Source organism: Macrobrachium nipponense, chromosome 7 (assembly GCF_015104395.2).
Source record: "Macrobrachium nipponense isolate FS-2020 chromosome 7, ASM1510439v2, whole genome shotgun sequence".
Taxonomy (NCBI): domain Eukaryota; kingdom Metazoa; phylum Arthropoda; class Malacostraca; order Decapoda; family Palaemonidae; genus Macrobrachium; species Macrobrachium nipponense.
This window is the reverse complement of record NC_061109.1, coordinates 90845438-90863559: the sequence shown is the minus strand read 5'-3', so window position 1 is coordinate 90863559 and position 18122 is coordinate 90845438. Positions and strand designations below refer to the sequence as shown.

The window sequence follows — 18122 nt, the reverse complement described above, 5'->3', positions numbered from 1 at the left end:
AAAAATAAACAAACGGTTTTGGTAGTTTACAATACTACTACTACTATTACTGCTAATAATAATAACAATAATTTTTTTGGTCTATCACACTTATCCTATTCGACTGGGTGGTTTTTTTTATAGTGTGGGGTTCTGGGTCGCATCCTGCCTCCTTAGGAATCCATCACTTTTCTCACTATGAGCACTGTTTCTAGGAGCACACACTTCTGCATGAGTCCTGGAGCTACTTCGGCATCTAATTTTTCCAGGTTCCTTTTCAGGGATCTTGATTATGGGGACAAGTTCCACTGGCATATCCCATATCCTTATTTCTAATTTCAGATCTTGATACTTATCAATCTCTTCTCTCTCTTTCTCTTCTACTCTGGTGTCCTATGGCATTGCGACATCAATGAGTACTACTTTCTTCTAGATTCTATCAATCAACGTCAGGTCTGGTCTTCTGGGACGTATCACCCTATCTGCTCTGATACCATAGTCCTAGAGGATCTTTGCTTGATCGTTTTCTATCACTCCTTCAGGTTCCTAGCACTTATTACTGCAAGATATCTGGTGTTTTTTGCACAGGCTCCTGTGGATTATTATTATTATTATGATTATTATTATTATTTTTTTTTTTTTGCTCTATCACAGTCCTCCAATTCGACTGGGTGGTATTTATAGTGTGGGGTTCCGGGTTGCATCCTGCCTCCTTAGGAGTCCATCACTTTTCTTACTATGTGCGCCGTTTCTAGGATCACACTCTTCTGCATGAATCCTGGAGCTACTTCAACCTCTAGTATTATTATTATTATTATTATTATTATTATATTATTATTATTATTATTATTATTATTATTACAGGGCCATTACTCGACATTCGAGCTTCCAAAAGGATATTGTGATCATTAGAAAGAAGTAACAGAAGTTAATGGTAAATACAGAAAGAAGATATTAAATGAACAAATTTATAAACTACTAGGAAAAAGATTCAGGAAATGATTTGCATACAAGAATCACATGAGGGTAGTAATGCAATGCATTGCAACTTCACTTGACCTTGTGAAGTTTCCACTGCAAAACTTCCTCAGTAGGGAGGGAGGCTGTTCCATAGTCCAGCAGTCCAGCGATGGGAGGAATAAAGGACCTCTGGAACGGAGAAGTTTAACACAGAGGCACATTTACTGAATATTGGAGTTTAGGGGTCAATTGTGAATGTGGAAGATCTCATTACAAATTCACAAGACAGGACGGAAGAGAGGAGTCGGTTGCACTGGACAAGAGTTCTGTCTTTTAAAACAGTAGAGAGTTGTTTGTAATTTATAGCAAACAACTCTCAGCTGTTTTATAAGACAGGGATCTTGTATTAATTGTTTGCAACTTGTAGCCTATTGTACAAGACAGCCCTTCTTGTTGGTAACTTGCACCACACAATTCTCTATTGTTAACAACACAGGAATCTTCCCGGAGTTGTCTATAATTTGTAGCAAGCAACTCTTTACTTTGTAACAAGACAGGAATCTAGTACAAATTGTTTGCAACTTGTATCAAACAACTCTCGACTGTTTTACAAGACAGGACTCTTGTCCTGAAATGACTCTTGTACACGTTGTTTGCAACTTCTAGCAAACAACTCTCAACTATAACAAGACAGGAATCTTGTACAAGTTGTTTGCAACTTCTAGCAAACAACTCTCAACTATAACAAGACAGGAATCTTGTTCCAGGTTATTGCAACTCATGGCTAACAAATCACGACTGTTTTACAAGACATGATTCTTTTTTCAAGTTGCTTGCAACTTGTAGAAAACAACTCTCGACCGCTTTACATGACAGGACTCCTGTCAAAATTGTTTTCAACTTGTCGCAAACTTTGGCAGCCGGGACCATTCGGCAGTGGGTCATAATGAGGCACGAAATCTGGCAGTAGATGTACACGAGTTGAAAATAATCGAGAATTTGAAAAATAGTGTGTGTAATGAAAGAACAAAATCGATTAAAAAACACATAGGCAGTAGTATAAAGTTTTTTTTTTAATAAGTTTTTCATTATAAATTAGGAAGTGGCCATTTAAGCACAGGCAATGTAAGAATCGAACTTTAGTGTAAATAGAACAAACTTCGTATTATGCTGATATTAAGTTTTTTAATATTTTCACTGAAAACACCATTTATCTTTTCGTTCTAAAAACCTTTGCCACAGAATGTCTCTCTTGAAGGTCTTTACATTTAATGTATTTCTCTCCTCTCTCCCCCCCCCCTCCCTCTCTCTCTCTCTCCTCTCTCTCTCTCTTAATGCGACAGCTGTGAGGATTCAAACAAATATTCAGTCATTAACTTAAACGCCATTAGGGTTCTCTTCACCATTCATTTTATTACTTCTCTTCTGTGGTTAAATTTCACTCCGCAAACCAATGTCAGTCACTGAGTAAGTTTCTCTCATAATACACACACATATATATATATATATATATATATATATATATATATATATATATATATATATATATATACATATATATATATATATATATATATATATATATATATATATATATATATATATATACACATAAATATATATATATATGTTTGTCTATATACTACAGTAAACAGAAGAACAAATATTTTATGTTTTAAGATATATGCAGATAGCTTACGAAAACCTTCTCAGTTCTCTTTTAATAATAATAATAATAATAATAATATAATAATAATAATAATAATAATAATAATAATAATAATAATAATAATAACGGCCTTTAGTCATTGCTTTTAAATAAAAATGAATAAGAAAATCTTTTTATAAAAATGAACTCAACAGCCCTTATTCATTACATTGCAATAATAAAAAAAAACAATATCTTCATTCTATCACATCAAATTATATCTCTCATCCATCATTGCGGATTCCGGTCATCTAAATTTGTCATCCGCCTCCGATCGCGCGCCAAGATAAACCCGTGTTCCCAAAAAATGGAGAAAATGGATGACACCGTAAAGTGAGGAGCTTCCTACGGCCAATTCGATCGCTACCACGACCACCTCCAACTGCAAAAGCAGCAAAGAGAAGTGTGGTCGTCTGACTCCAGAAATTTGGCCGTCACTCTGTAATCGCCCGCCGTGATTATTGTAATATTCCGTCGTATCCGAGCAGATGTTCTCACGAGAGCGATAAAGGTTGATTACCGTCCGTAACTGTCTCCTGACGAGATGGTTCCAGCGGCGACGCGTTGAAGGTCTATTTACGAGTCGTCTGCGACTATCTTAAGTACGATTTTGACTTTTTTGTTTTAGTTTGGAAGGGATCTTACGCTTTTTGAGGGAGTGGGGCTATTGGTTGAGGTGGATGTTGGTGGGGCTAGCGGGAAAAAGCTGTAGGGTGATTGAGAAAATTGCAGAAACAGAGACAATTCCAAATTCCAGTAGGTCTGAAAGCTGTAAATTGGCCACGCTTGGTCCTTGTGTGCAGTTGACGTTTTGGAACCTGGGAGATTTCTTACGTTTTAGGGGGGTGGGGCTATTGGTGGAGGTGATATTGGTGGGGTGGGGGGCGGCGGGGGGGAGCTGTAGGATGATTGAGAAATTAGCAGAAACAAAGAGACAATCCCAAATTCCAGTAGGTCTGGAAGCTGTAAATTGGCCTTATATGCAGCAGACGTTTTGGAACCTGGAAGATTTCTTACATGTTTTGAAGGGGGATGGGGTATTGGTAAGGGTATTTGTGGCTTTTGGGGTGGGGGGAGGGCGAGTACTGTGGGGGATAGAGAAAATTGTAGGAACAGAGACTACTCCAAATTTCCAGCTGGTTGGAAAGCTGTAAATTGTCCACTCATGGTCTGGAATGTTAATGACTGAATTTAGGAATCTAGATTTGATTTTTCTATTTCATTTGGAACTGGATTTTGGCGGGGGGGGGGGGGGGGGGGGGGGGGGGTTTGCTATTGCATGGTTAGCGGGATGGTGGGGGAGAAGGAAACTAGGTACAGCTAGACAATTACGATAGGTTAGGAAGGTACGAATTTTAATGAATCCTGGTCCTGAGTTATAGAAAAGGAGGCATAACAGTCACAATACAACTGAACTTAACTGAAACCATTACAGCTAATGAGTCATCATTTGAAATTATATTGTTCAAATAACAATACAATAAGAATGAATGAATAATATGATTTGTTTTACGATAAATTCCAGGATCCAAAACCCTCTGTAATTAATACAAAAACAAAAAAAGAAGAAAGCACAACGACGCATGCGCACGAAGTCCAACCCAACTCAACAGTTCCATGTCTAGGCGACATCATCTACGATTGCGGCTGCCTGGTGATCGTCAGTCGTGAACGGGATGTTGAGATGGTGATTAGTGACAGATTGGGATGAGTAATAAGGTGATTTAGCGATGATTAACGAGCTAGCATGGGATTCTCCGTGACTAGGGAGGCAGAATGTATAATTATAATATTATATATATATAGATATATATATATATATATATATATATATATATATATAATACTATAATGTATATGCATATATGTATAATATATATGCATATATATGTGTATATATACATATAGACCATATATGCATATATACATATATATATATATACACAAATTTACATATGTATATATATATATATATATATATATATATATATATATATATATATATAGGTATAGTAGATATAGATATATATATATATATATATATATATATATATTATATATATATATATATAGATATAGATATATATATATATATATATATATATATATATATATATACACATAAATGCGCATACATACATATAAATAATGAAAGTTTTACCTATTAGCATTGATGTGGTTAACGTTTCCATGAACCATTTTAACCAAAGCTCTTGCGGCCAGCCACAACATCAGATTATATAAACGAGGGATGGACGAATTTCTGTCAGAAATGTAGTTACGAAAAGAATTAGTGTGTTAAAATGAGCGATTGTTAAAGCCTTTAAAAAAAATTGTCCGGTGGTTCCCCACGAATCGTACACCGGTTATTACTCGTAACTGTGAAAGTGTTTGAAATATTTTTGTATATATGCATGTATTTACATGGTATCCATTAAGTCTCAGTACCATTCTGATCTATAAATACGTGTAATGGTACTGGGACTTTATGGACATTATATATATATATATATATATATATATATATATATATATATATATATATATATATATATAATTAATATATATATGTGTGTGTATATATTATGTATGTATATATATATATATATATATATATATATATATATATATATATGCATATGTATGTGTGTATACATACTATATACATGTACATATACAGGATCTTACAAAGGTATGCTTTTGAATGCAAAAGTAGCTCTAGGAACAGTAGCAGCACAAACAGTAGTAGTAGTAGTATTGCAGTGTTGTAAAAAGCAGCTTGTTAATATAATAATGATAATAATAATTCTCCTGAAGATGAACCCAGGGAGGGTTCGAAAGCTTTCTGTAAAGTCTTAAAAATTATACACGGACTCTTAGCACTTTGTATTATTGTGGACCCTTTAGAACATTATACTCTCGCGATAGAGAGTTTTTCCCTACTACAACAACAACAATAATAATAATAATAATAATAATAATAATAATAATAATAATAATAATAATAATAATAATAAAGTTGGACTTAAATACAAACATTGCAGTTTGTATGTCACTTTTAGAGATGACATTTCATTCAGTTTCGTTTGTCTGAATAACAGGGTAATAATTTGAACTTAGAGGAGATAAAGAGTTACAATGGAAGGTTATTTGACAAATTTTAAAGTAGTAGGAACCAGCCCAACCCCCAACCCCCACCCGCCCGCTCCCCTCCTCCAAAATCGGCCTTTTATTTTCACCCTCAAACCATAATTGTTATGATCCAAAGTTTCAGAATAACAGAGGCCTCTAAGTACCTTAGTTTCTTAGGCCTACAAGAGACTCGAGGTAATATCTTAAAAGTCTTTAAAATGACCCGTGATCTTCAATAATAGTTCAAGGTCTTAGTTATTATGTGGAAAAATTATTACAATTAATGGAGGTATGTTTACATACTTTCCTCAAGAAAAAAATGGAATGGAAGCAGTCTAATAATGATTGAAAAAGGACGATATAATCCAATGGTAATAATTTTATAATCAATAATAAGGCTACCACAAGGGTCATTCTGTCGCAAAGAGATCAGAGATTTTCACTCATTTTTTTTTTTTTTTTTGTCTTCTGGGATGTCATTATTTTCCAAACACCACCAAGAACCTTTGGTTCATGGCCATAAATATGTGCCCTCTCTCTCTCTCTCTTCAGACAGATATTGCTTGTTATGCCTATTCATTATCACGTGTTACACATCTATATATAATTAATATATATATAAATATAGTATATATTATAGTATATATATATTATATGCATATATATATATATATTATATATATATATATATATATATATATATATATATGATAAAACGTATATGTAAATGTATATATGTATATATATATATATATATATAATATATTTACATACATACTTTATTACCATATACCAGAATTATCTTCATTTTAACAATATTTCCTTATAAAATAATAATAATTATAATACTTATTATTATTGCTATTATTATTATAATGTTGAATAAAATGACCGAATTCAGCGACTTAATCTTATATATTATCTTTTCTATTTTTCTTATTACTCGCTTTTCTGGCTCAGCGATACTTCTTCATAAGTGGCCAATTATTCATATCGGGAGAAATCTAAATAAGGCTGAAAGCGGTATTTTATTTAAAACTGGCATTTCCTACGGAAAAAAAAGCTATAAAAATAAATAAAAACAGAGACACTTAGAATAATATCTTTCGTGGATCTAAACGCTAGATGACCACCCGGAAAGAAGACCTCTCATATTTTTAGGAAATGTGTGGCAATCTTATTGCAAGAGACACTCCACATTTCCTTCATTTTTTTTTACTTTGAGGTGGAAAAAACGGGAGGAAAGACTACTCTTGATTTGAAGGATGTCATCAAAACATTAATCTTAGTTTTTTTTTTCTTTTTTTTTTTTTTTTTTTTTTTTGTATTAGTGTCTTGTTTTCTGAAAACATTTCCCAGGCCCCCCTCCCCCGGCTGCGTGTGGTCAGCCCGGTGTGATAGCTTGATAAATGTAACGTGTGCGAGCGCGCTCATACGCCGTTTACGCGCAATCATGCGCACGCACATACACATATCTATATAGTATATATATATACATATATATATACACGTTTGTATGTGTATACACAAACACACATATATCATTAAGTAATGATTCCAGTTATATTTAGTACTCTTGCCAATTTCTCTAGCTTGATAAAATGTAACGTGTGCGAGCGCGCTCATACGCCGCTTACGTGCGATCATGCGCACGCACATAGACACGCACACACATATATACAGTATAAATATACAAGTGTGTGTGTATACACACACGCACATATATATCTATCTATCTATCTATATATATATATATCAATAAGTAATGATTCCAGTCATATTTAGTACTCTTGCCAATTTATCCTTTTATTTGACTCACTTGTTAATACTAGCACATTTCGAATAATAATAATACGAAGAAAAAGAAGAGGAGGAGGAGGAGGAGGAGGAGGAAAAAGAAGAAGAATCGCTCCTTTTCTCCTCAATTTCCTCACACGATTTCTCCTCCCCCAACTCGTCTTCCTGACTCCCTGAGGCCACATAAACTCATCTAAGGAAGAGTAGACCACTGAAGACCCCTCGAGACCACACTACTACTGGTCTCGCCAGAGGCCACTATAGGGTCCTTGTTTAAGCTGTCAAGTGACTGACAGCGATTTCAAGGGATTTCAACCTTTTATGCCGGCGATATTCACGACGGGAAGGTCAACATTCGGTCACTCATCTGTCTTACATTGGAAACATGTCTGGTATACACATCTCAGACAGGTTGAAAACAAGTCAGTACTGAGAGAAACTCTTTGCAAACGGTCTAAAGATGAAGGTGCAACTGCGCGCTTTTCTTTTCTAAATGTGCGTCTACACCACATCAAAGCATGGCTTTGATATCCGTACGACTTGTTGCATGCATATCACAGTCAGGTTGCAAACTCGTCAACGACAATAATTGGAGAACGAACCATTGGCAAATACTGGATGGATGACCATGTGAAGCGAGGGCCCCATATCGAAGAATTTTCATTGAAATTTGCAATAGTCACTGCAATGGTTTGTAATGTGGTCAGGAAGATATTAGTTTTATTTAATTTTATCTATAATTTCGTTCAAGAATTCATTTTATTTTCAATTTACGAAGAATTTTGATTGAAAATTGCAGTGATCATTGCAATAGTTTGTGAAGTGGTCAGAAAGATATTCATTTTATTTAATTTTTTTTAATTTACTCAAGTTTAATTTACAATTTCCTTCAGGAAGACTGTACTTCTCAAGGTAAATGGCATTAAAGACTTTTGCCAACCATGGTCTTTCAGAATTCACGAGTTATCTTCGTTTTCCACTTTTTGAAAGTGACAGGCCTTCCAATCTGTGTTATCTGATAATGTCTCGGACTTTTTACGTTATCAACTTTTCAAACTATGTCATTTTTGTCGTTCAAGACGTTTTGTGATCATTCAGGCTTTAAGTTAAGTCTTCTAGGTCAGACTTTGTATATTAAAGGTCTTTCAGAGTCAGTTTCGGCAAATTTTGCCTCAAAGTCCTACTTACTCTTTCTCGTATGATAATGGGTTTCAAACGGTGAGAGAGAGAGAGAGAGAAGAGAGAGAGAGAGAGAGAGAGAGAGGGGGGGGGGGGGAACTACAGTAAGTAAAACCACTCTCTCTCTCTCTCTTGTTCGCTTTCTGTCAAATCACTATCACTAAGTCGGTTACTCCCAAGATTCCAGAATTGGTCCAGAACTTTTCTCCCCGTTTTCTCCTCAATTTTGGCCTGAAAGGCAAAAACTGGTCCACCTATGGTTACTTCAATTATCAGATGAGACGCTTACCGCCGAAGCCCCCAAACACACCCACAAACAAAACAAATATGAAGAAGTAGTAGTCTAGGTTTTCATAATCGGGCATCTCCCCCGTTTACGCGCCGATTCGCGATCCTGAAAATCCTTGTTACGTAACGTTGACTTTCACGCTGTTACTTTTACAGCATTTTAAGCGTAATTATCGAAAGAGAGAGTTATGGCAAACTGGAGAAAGAGAGAGAGAGAGAGAGAGAGAGAGAGAGAGAGAGAGAGAGAGAGAGAGAGAGAGAGAGAATCATCTATGATTTTGGACTCTGGAGAGAGAGGTGATATCTGTTTTAAGGTTCAGTTTGGTCAAATTTGCGAAAATTATGATTAGCTCAATGCCTAGGAACACACATACATATGTATGATTAGGGATAAGAATTATATAGCCCTATTGATTTTTTTTTTTTGGTAGCCGACGAATCTAGCTGCCAATAACTGGACTTTTTAACTTTCCGGAATTAATAACAAGGCAGCGATAACTACATTCTAAATATAACTATTATCACTACTTTTACTGCGAATGAAGTACTACTACGCCCCTTCGTACATCAGTAAAAGAAACTTGCTGGTCGTATACTTTATGGCCTAAGTAATGACAGAGCCAACGGCTGAGTCGTTTACGGCTAAACAACCGCTAGGCTCTATCACAAGAGATTGCCCGTGGCTATCAAATGTGTCTTCGGGACCCTCTCTCTAAAATATAGCAGTCATTGCACATACCGTATCATCTCTCTCACGCGCAAATTATTAGCAAAAGACTTTGCACACATCGTATCATCATTCTCTCTCTCTGAAAATGATTAAAAGACATTGCATATACCTTATCCTCTCCCTCTCTCTTTGTAAAAATTATTAAAAGAAGACATTGCCCATACCTTATCCCCCCCCTCTCTCTCTCTCTGTGAAAATTATTAAGAGAAGACCTTGCAAATACCTTATCCTCTCTCTCTCTCTCTTTGTGAAAATTATTCAAAGAAGACATTGCCCATACCTTGTCCTCTCTCTCTCTCTTTGTGAAAATTATTAAGTGAAGACATTGCATATACCTTATCCTCTCTCTTTCTCTCTTTGTGATAATTATTCAAAGAAGACATTGCATATACCTTATCCTCTCTCTCTGTGAAAATTATTAAAAAAGACATTGCATATGCCTTATCCTCTCTCTCTCTCTTTGTGAAAATTATTCAAAGAAGACATTGCATATACCTTATCCTCTCTCTCTCTCTCTCTCTCTCTGTGAAAATTATTAAAAAAGACATTGCATATGCCTTACCCTCTCTCTCTCTGTGAAAATTATTCAAAGAAGACATTGCACATACCGTTTCATCTCTCTCTCTTTGTGAAAATTATTAAAAGGAGACATTGCATATACCTTACTCTCTCTCTCTCTCTCTCTCTCTCTCTCTCTCTCTCATTGTTATAGCAATGAAATATAAATATATGGATACACATTAGTTTTTATATTGTAAGATTTCTCCAGCCTTTTTGAGGCTTGATCGAGCTGTGTTCAGTAAAAGTGTTAGACAAAAAAAGTTCCAGTTTTTATATTTATAGTATTTTGTGAAATTTTATTCCATTAGCGGTCATTTGTTTTCTATTACTATTACTTGAGAGAGAGAGAGGAGAGAGAGAGAGAGAGAGAGAGAGAGAGAGATCCCTCGGAGGCTCTTTTTCAAGAGGTCTTAGAGGCTGTTGGTCCTGAGTCCTTGGAGGTTACTGATCATGATTCCTTGGAAGTTATTGATTAGAGCCATTGGAGGTTGTTGATCCTTGTTGATCCAGAGCCCTTAGAGGTTGCCACTCCAGAGCCATCGGAATTTGTTGTTCCTTGTTGATCCAGAGCCGTTAGAGGTTGCTGGTCCTTGGCTCTTGTAGATTTTTTATGCTGAGTCCTTGGAAGTTGTTAATCCAGAGCCACTGAAGGTTGTTGAGCCAAAGCCCTATCAGGTTGTTCATTCAGAGCTACTGGGTGTTGTTGATCCAGAGACTTTGGTTGTTTTTGGTCTTGCGTCCTCAGAGGTTATTGATCCAGAGCCAGTGAAGGTTGCTGATCTGAGCCCTTAAGGATTTTTCATCCAAAGGTTTTACATTTTGTTGATCCAGGGTCCTTGGAGTTGTTGTTCCTGAGTTCTTGGAAGTTGGTAGTTCAAAGCCACTGAATGTTGATGATTTATAACCCTTCTGGGTTGTTGATCAACTCTGTAAATATGGTTCACCATAGTATGTGACAACTCAAAAAGTCGAAAGTGACATTGCAGCTTATTCCAAACAATGTACCTGGAACTGCATTGCAAGACCATTCTTAAGCAATGACTTTCACGATCTTGAAATTAATGGAGCAGAGCATAAATGAATGCTTGACAATAGCCCTACTTTCCATGGTGGTCGACTCTTGCAGCAAACGGTAGCGATTTGGCGCAAGCGGTAGTCACGATGAGGACAGACATCATATGACCACATTGTCGTACTACCCTGTTCTTTTGGTTTACAGGCCCGAGGCGACATATTGCAGCGTGTACCAGATCGATGAGGTTTCTTGCAAGTTTCATAAACGCCTCGTGATGCTCTGATCACCACAAGCCATGAATCTGACAGGATATAAATGGGGTAAAAGGTCTCATTTCCAATGTGGAACTCCAGGCTGCGTTCACAAAACCCAGTATATATATATGTGAGAGAGAGAGAGAGAGAGAGAGAGAGAGTATTGCTTGGAGAGAGAGATAACAGAGAAGGACTTTAGGGATTTAAGATAGGGAAAGGACACAAAATTACTCAGATAAGGAAAAGAAACTACAAAAATGGAATTTAAGTCTCTCTTTCCTACTTGCTCTGAGAGAGAGAGAGAGAGAGAGAGAGAGAGAGAGAGAGAGAGAGAGAGAGAGATTCAGTCTGGCTAACGAATGCAAGCACCACGTTCAAGCAAGCAGTGTACACACAAAGACTGTAGTGCAAAAATTGAGTCTCGTTCTTAAACAAAACAAAAAATCTCAACAAAAGCAAATAAAAAAATCTAACAAAAGTCATCTCAATAGAGTATATATATTTATCAAGTTCTCAAACTCGGATATAGAAGAGGTGGGTTAATGCTCCAGCTCTGACAAAAATAATAATAATAATAATAATAATAATAATAATAATAATAATAACAACAAAATCTGGGAGGATCTTTCTTGTTTGTCCGTCCTGGGTGGGGCGGGGTAGGTTGGTAATCGGGAGGGTAGGGTATGAGACATGATACATCCACCCTCCACCAGCAAACCTGTTTGTCCGTCCTGGGTGAGGGTGGGAGAGGTAAGGGGATCGGGAGGATAGGGGAGACATGACTGGCAGTGCCGGGTTCCGGCACATCGTAGCACGTGCGATCAAGCTAACAATAATATTAACAATGATAATAATAAAACTTGCAATTGCCTTTAAAGAAAAGCAATGGGTCACAGTAAGACACAGAACCTAGCGAAGTTAGTCAGGGGAGAGGTTTGTGGAAACTATACACCTGGCTCAGTTATACCTGCCTGGCAGGTAACTTTCTATGGACACTCGTCTACTATAGCGGCATATGTGAGGGCGTGCAAGAATGAGGTGAAAATGCTGTTAGTTATTTTTTGTTTTCTCCTTGCTTGTGTGTGATATTTTTCTTCGTGTGTGTGTGTGTGAGCCTTACGTGTTTATTTTGTAACTGTGTGTGTTATTTGTATATTTGATGTGTTTATTTTGTAATTAATGTATGTGGTAGTGTTTGTGTGTGTATTTGACGTATATATTTTGCAATTATATATATACATTACATATATATGTTATTATAATATATAATATATATATATATATATGATATATATATATATTTATATATATAATCTATAAATAACGTGGCTGACTTTAATACTTAAGTACTCTCAATATATATATATATATATATATATATATATATATATATATATATCTACAATGTATATATATATGCATATATATATATATATATATACATATATATATATATTATATGTTATATATTGAATTTTACTGCTCTGCAATTTTCCTTGAAGATCTTCTGATAAAATTAATTCCTTTCAGATTTTGAGTTACACCCCTACAAGAAAAAATAGATACACAATGATTTATTTATATGTATAAAGACAAGTTTAAGGAATTAAAGGACTTCTGATATACTCGGTAACCTGGGAATCTGCTACAGATTCGAAAATTCCTAAGAAGCGACATAAATCACACTCCTTTGATTTTATCCCTTCGATAAAAGAAAAATGTAGACATATCAATATTTATTCTTTTCTTAATTCAATATTATCAAAGATATAAGTGACGGCTTACCTTCCTACGGGAGTTGAAATCGATCTCACGATATTGCGTTGATCTTACGAGTCAGTCATTCAAAATCACTCGAAATTATACCATAGAAACAGATTGTTTTCCGTTGAAATCAACTGTTCTTCGACTCAAGTTGATGTCGGACACTCTTAGAACCGAGGGAGAAGTGGATAACTGGCGATAAAAACCGCAAAACTACAAAGAAAAGGTGCAAAAAAAATTTACGAAACACGTGTGAGCGCTTTCAATGTAGAGGAGGCTGACGGTTGAACCTCTCGCAGGGCTGTCTCAGCCAACACTGGAGTCTCCATTTCTCAACTTCTCAAGTGACTCTACCTCCAACGGTCGTACTTGATCACGTACGTAAGTACGCACGCGCGGACGGGAAAAGTGTAACGTGACGGTCCACCGGGAATTATGCCAATTGAATTAGTCTGTTTTGTGGTGACAAAGTATTGCTCTTTTTTTTTTCTAAATGCTAAAATTGGCCGAATTCACTATGCATAATAATAATAATATGCTGGAAACACACCTTCTTTCAAACATGTTCTATTGAGTATAATGGCAGAATTTACAGAATTTAGAGAGTTCTGTATAAAATAGATTCTGTAAATTCTGCCATTATATTTAATAATAATAATAATAATAATAATAATAATATAATAATAATGCACTTTATTCTGTAGGACAAATTCATTTTAGATAATAATAATAATAATAATAATAATAATAATACACTTTCACTCAGCTCATGGTCATACATAAATACAGAATGTAAATACAAAATAAGGTTCAAAATACATTAGCTTAGTCAAAGACAGTAATTTTAGGTACGTCAGTAAAATTGCTATTTGCAGATACTTCAATTTCCATTAAATTACCACAAAAACTTACGTAATTGACCTCAAACTCATAATAAAAAGGTAAAACAGGACAGATTATAATCGACTTGTGCAGGAAAATAGTAATTATTTTTTAGGTGGCTCAATTGCTTTTGAATGAATTAAAAAAAAACATTTCACTACCTTCTTTTACCTGTTTTCACTTTCTCGGAGAGTAAGCCTACTAACTACTTTGTTGTTGTTGATGCTGTTGGGGGGTTAGGAGAGGTCCTTGGAAAAGCCTAAAAAGGTCTGAAAAAGGTGTTTTGCTTTGAGTTACAGACGCAGGAATTTTAGGATAGAATATTTATGATTTATTCATTAACCAAACAAAAACTTCTTTCAGTTTTCTTCTGAAGATTGAAAAAGAAACCCACAAATTCAATTTGTAACTTGTTTACTTCTAAGTATTTACATTTAGTTTTACTCCACACTCGAGTACTTTCAGGCCCTTCTGTGGCCCATTCTCAAGAGATGTTGGGATGTTAGCCTGGGTCAAGGCCCAGCAGTCTTCTGGAACTTCTTCTCGTTGTGCTGTCATTTATGCGATGGCTGTTCTGGTTTTCTTGAGAGTTGCCAATCCCCTCTTGTCGCTCTGATATCCTGAGCTGATGGTCAATGGGATTCACACTTGTGGTAAGGGTGTGGTCACCGTAAGTCTGTTGGGCAGGAAACCTAATCTCCAGGTCAGCAGGGTCAATCTTAGCTTCTTTTAATATCAAAGCTCGGCTTATGGGATCTTCTGAGGTAAAACCTTTGTTTCCTTCAATTACTTTGATCTCTCTGATAAGCGCACCTTCTACTACCCTCCTGTGACTAATTTTTGTTGCTTTTGTATATAAGCCTACTGTTTTTGAAATCCATCCTATGGTCATTTTCCCAACAAAGTCTAGCTATAGCACTCCCCTGAGAGTTAAGCTGTACTGCCCTTCTATGTTCTTGGACTCTAGTCCTTATTCCCCTACCTGATTCCCCCACATATCTGTCTCCACAATTATTGCAATTGATTATGTATACCCCGCTACATCATCTGTATTACTGTCTTCTCCTTCCAATTTATTTTTACATACTTTGTTTTTTTAAGGTATTATCAAAGTATATACAAATTTATATTGACTTTCTTTCATTTTTGACGTGATTTGTTTCATTTTAGGCATAAAAGGGAGGGCAACTATTTTCTTGTTTTCTTTATTCCATGTACTCTCTACATTCGCTCTGTAAATATTTTTCTAGCTTTGTGAGTGCCCTTTTTCTGAACCATTCCGGGTATGCTAATGCATCGAAGCTTTTATCGATGTAATTTATTTCTTGCTCTATCTTGCAAGGGTCACACGTTCTCATTGCCCTAAGAAATAAACCTGTTAGAACCCCTATTTTTATATCATGACTATGAAAAGAGAAGAAATGAATATATGAGTTTGTATGTGTGGGCTTTCTATATGTGCTGAATTCATATCCTGTTTCTTTTCTTTCTATGAGTATGTCTAAAAAGGGCAGTTTATTATTGTTACTTTTCTCTAAAGTGAACTGGATATTGTTATCAAACTTATTGAGCTCATCTAGAAAAGTTTCTATTTTATTTCCATCCCCTTGCAGAATAGCAACGTGGATGATATTTTTGCTATTCTGCAAGGGGATGGAAATAAAATAGAAACTTTTCTAGATGAGCTCAATAAGTTTGATAACAATATCCAGTTCACTTTAGAGAAAAGTAACAATAATAAACTGCCCTTTTTAGACATACTCATAGAAAGAAAAGAAACAGGATATGAATTCAGCACATATAGAAAGCCCACACATACAAACTCATATATTCATTTCTTCTCTTTTCATAGTCATGATATAAAAATAGGGGTTCTAACAGGTTTATTTCTTAGGGCAATGAGAACGTGTGACCCTTGCAAGATAGAGCAAGAAATAAATTACATCGATAAAAGCTTCGATGCATTAGCATACCCGGAATGGTTCAGAAAAAGGGCACTCACCAAAGCTAGAAAAATATTTTACAGAGCGAATGTAGAGAGTACATGGAATAAAGAAAACAAGAAAATAGTTGCCCTCCCTTTTATGCCTAAAATGAAACAAATCACGTCAAAAATGAAAGAAAGTCAATATAAATTTGTATATACCTTTGATAATACCTTAAAAAACAAAGTATGTAAAAATAAATTGGAAGGAGAAGACAGTAATTACAGATGATGTAGCGGGGGTATACATAATCAATTGCAATAATTGTGGAGACAGATATGTGGGGGAATCAGGTAGGGGAATAAGGACTAGAGTCCAAGAACATAGAAGGGCAGTACAGCTTAACTCTCGAGGGGAGTGCTATAGCTAGACATTGTTGGGAAAATGACCTAGGATGGATTTCAAAAACAGTAGGCTTATATACAAAAGCAACAAAATTAGTCACAGGAGGGTAGTAGAAGGTGCGCTTATCAGAGAGATCAAAGTAATTGAAGGAAACAAAGGTTTTACCTCAGAAGATCCCATAAGCGAGCTTTGATATTAAAAGAAGGCTAAGATTGACCCTGCTGACCTGGAGATTAGGTTTCCTGCCCAACAGACTTACGGTGACCACACCCTTACCACAAGTGTGAATCCCATTGACCATCAGCTCAGGATATCAGAGCGACAAGAGGGGATTGGCAACTCTCAAGAAAACCAGAACAGCCATCGCATAAATGACAGCACAACGAGAAGAAGTTCCAGAAGACTGCTGGGCCTTGACCCAGGCTAACATCCCAACATCTCTTGAGAATGGGCCACAGAAGGGCCTGAAAGTACTCGAGTGTGGAGTAAAACTAAATGTAAATACTTAGAAGTAAACAAGTTACAAATTGAATTTGTGGGTTTCTTTTTCAATTTATTCATTAGAATGAAAATGTAAAAAAATAAATAATGTGCATGTTAAACAGTATAGAACGATTATTTCTAATAAAATATAGCGTATTTATTTTAATTTTCGTTGGTGAAACAACGTGATATTAGACTATAGATTTTAGCGCGTTTTAATTTACGTTAAAAGTTAGTTATATAATGCTCACAACTTATTCGTGAGGGGCAAATCTTGCACGTGCCCCTAAGAAGCTGTAGGTCGTACCATGACTTGTTTAACCTGACCAGGTATTATTTCACTGCTATTAGACCTGAATGCGGAGGTCCACACCAGACCTCCTAAGACAGGCCCACGGCTACTGACAGATGGGCACAGCATTACTAGTACAATGGCAATAGATTAAGAATAAGCTCATTTGCAATCGTCATAAAATCCACACAGGACAATTGAGACACCACAGATCGATGCCACGAGGGGGAAACGGTGTTTATTCCTCTGTTGGTCTAGGCAGGGAATACATGTATCTGGTGATAAGTCGACTGTAGGGGTTGCAACTAGAGGAGCAGAGGGGAAGATACTCAACTGTCATACTCAAAAATACTTACTGAAAACTGGGTAAATTATTTGAGAAAATATATATATATATATATATATATATATATATATATATATATATATATATATATATATATTACTCGACATTACGGTGAGTAAATAATCGAATAGAAGAAGAAGAAGAAGAAAAATTTGAAATGAACTTCAAAAGCAACCAATCAAACACTCGTGAATTCTGTCATCGGTGACGAAATTTAAAATCGTTATGTCACTTCTACGTGAGTGAGCGAGTAAAAAAGAAAGAAAAAAAAACTTTACTTTCTGTTTACACAGGCGTAACGTCACGAGGGTAAAAGAAAATGTTTTTAATTGATGGAGTATTGACTTTAAAAAAAAATAAATAAATAAAAAAAAACAGGCGATAATGGAAAGGTATTTTTTTTATCAGTTGGAACTTGAGTA

The 18122-nt window shown here is 35.6% G+C and overlaps 1 protein-coding gene across 3 annotated transcripts in view; it reads right to left on the bottom strand.

Moving 5' to 3' along the window:
• The window catches only part of LOC135217428 (prolyl 4-hydroxylase subunit alpha-1-like), a 203802-nt gene that overhangs the window by 102838 nt on the left and 82842 nt on the right, over window positions 1–18122 (bottom strand). The window contains exon 1 of one of the 3 annotated variants that reach the window (XM_064253291.1): window positions 13389–13671. The exons of the other annotated variants lie outside the window; for them this stretch is intronic. The gene's annotated coding sequence lies outside the window, so the exon portion shown is untranslated. Of the gene's footprint in view, window positions 1–13388; window positions 13672–18122 lie in introns of those variants that run through there. 3 annotated transcript variants of the gene reach the window in all.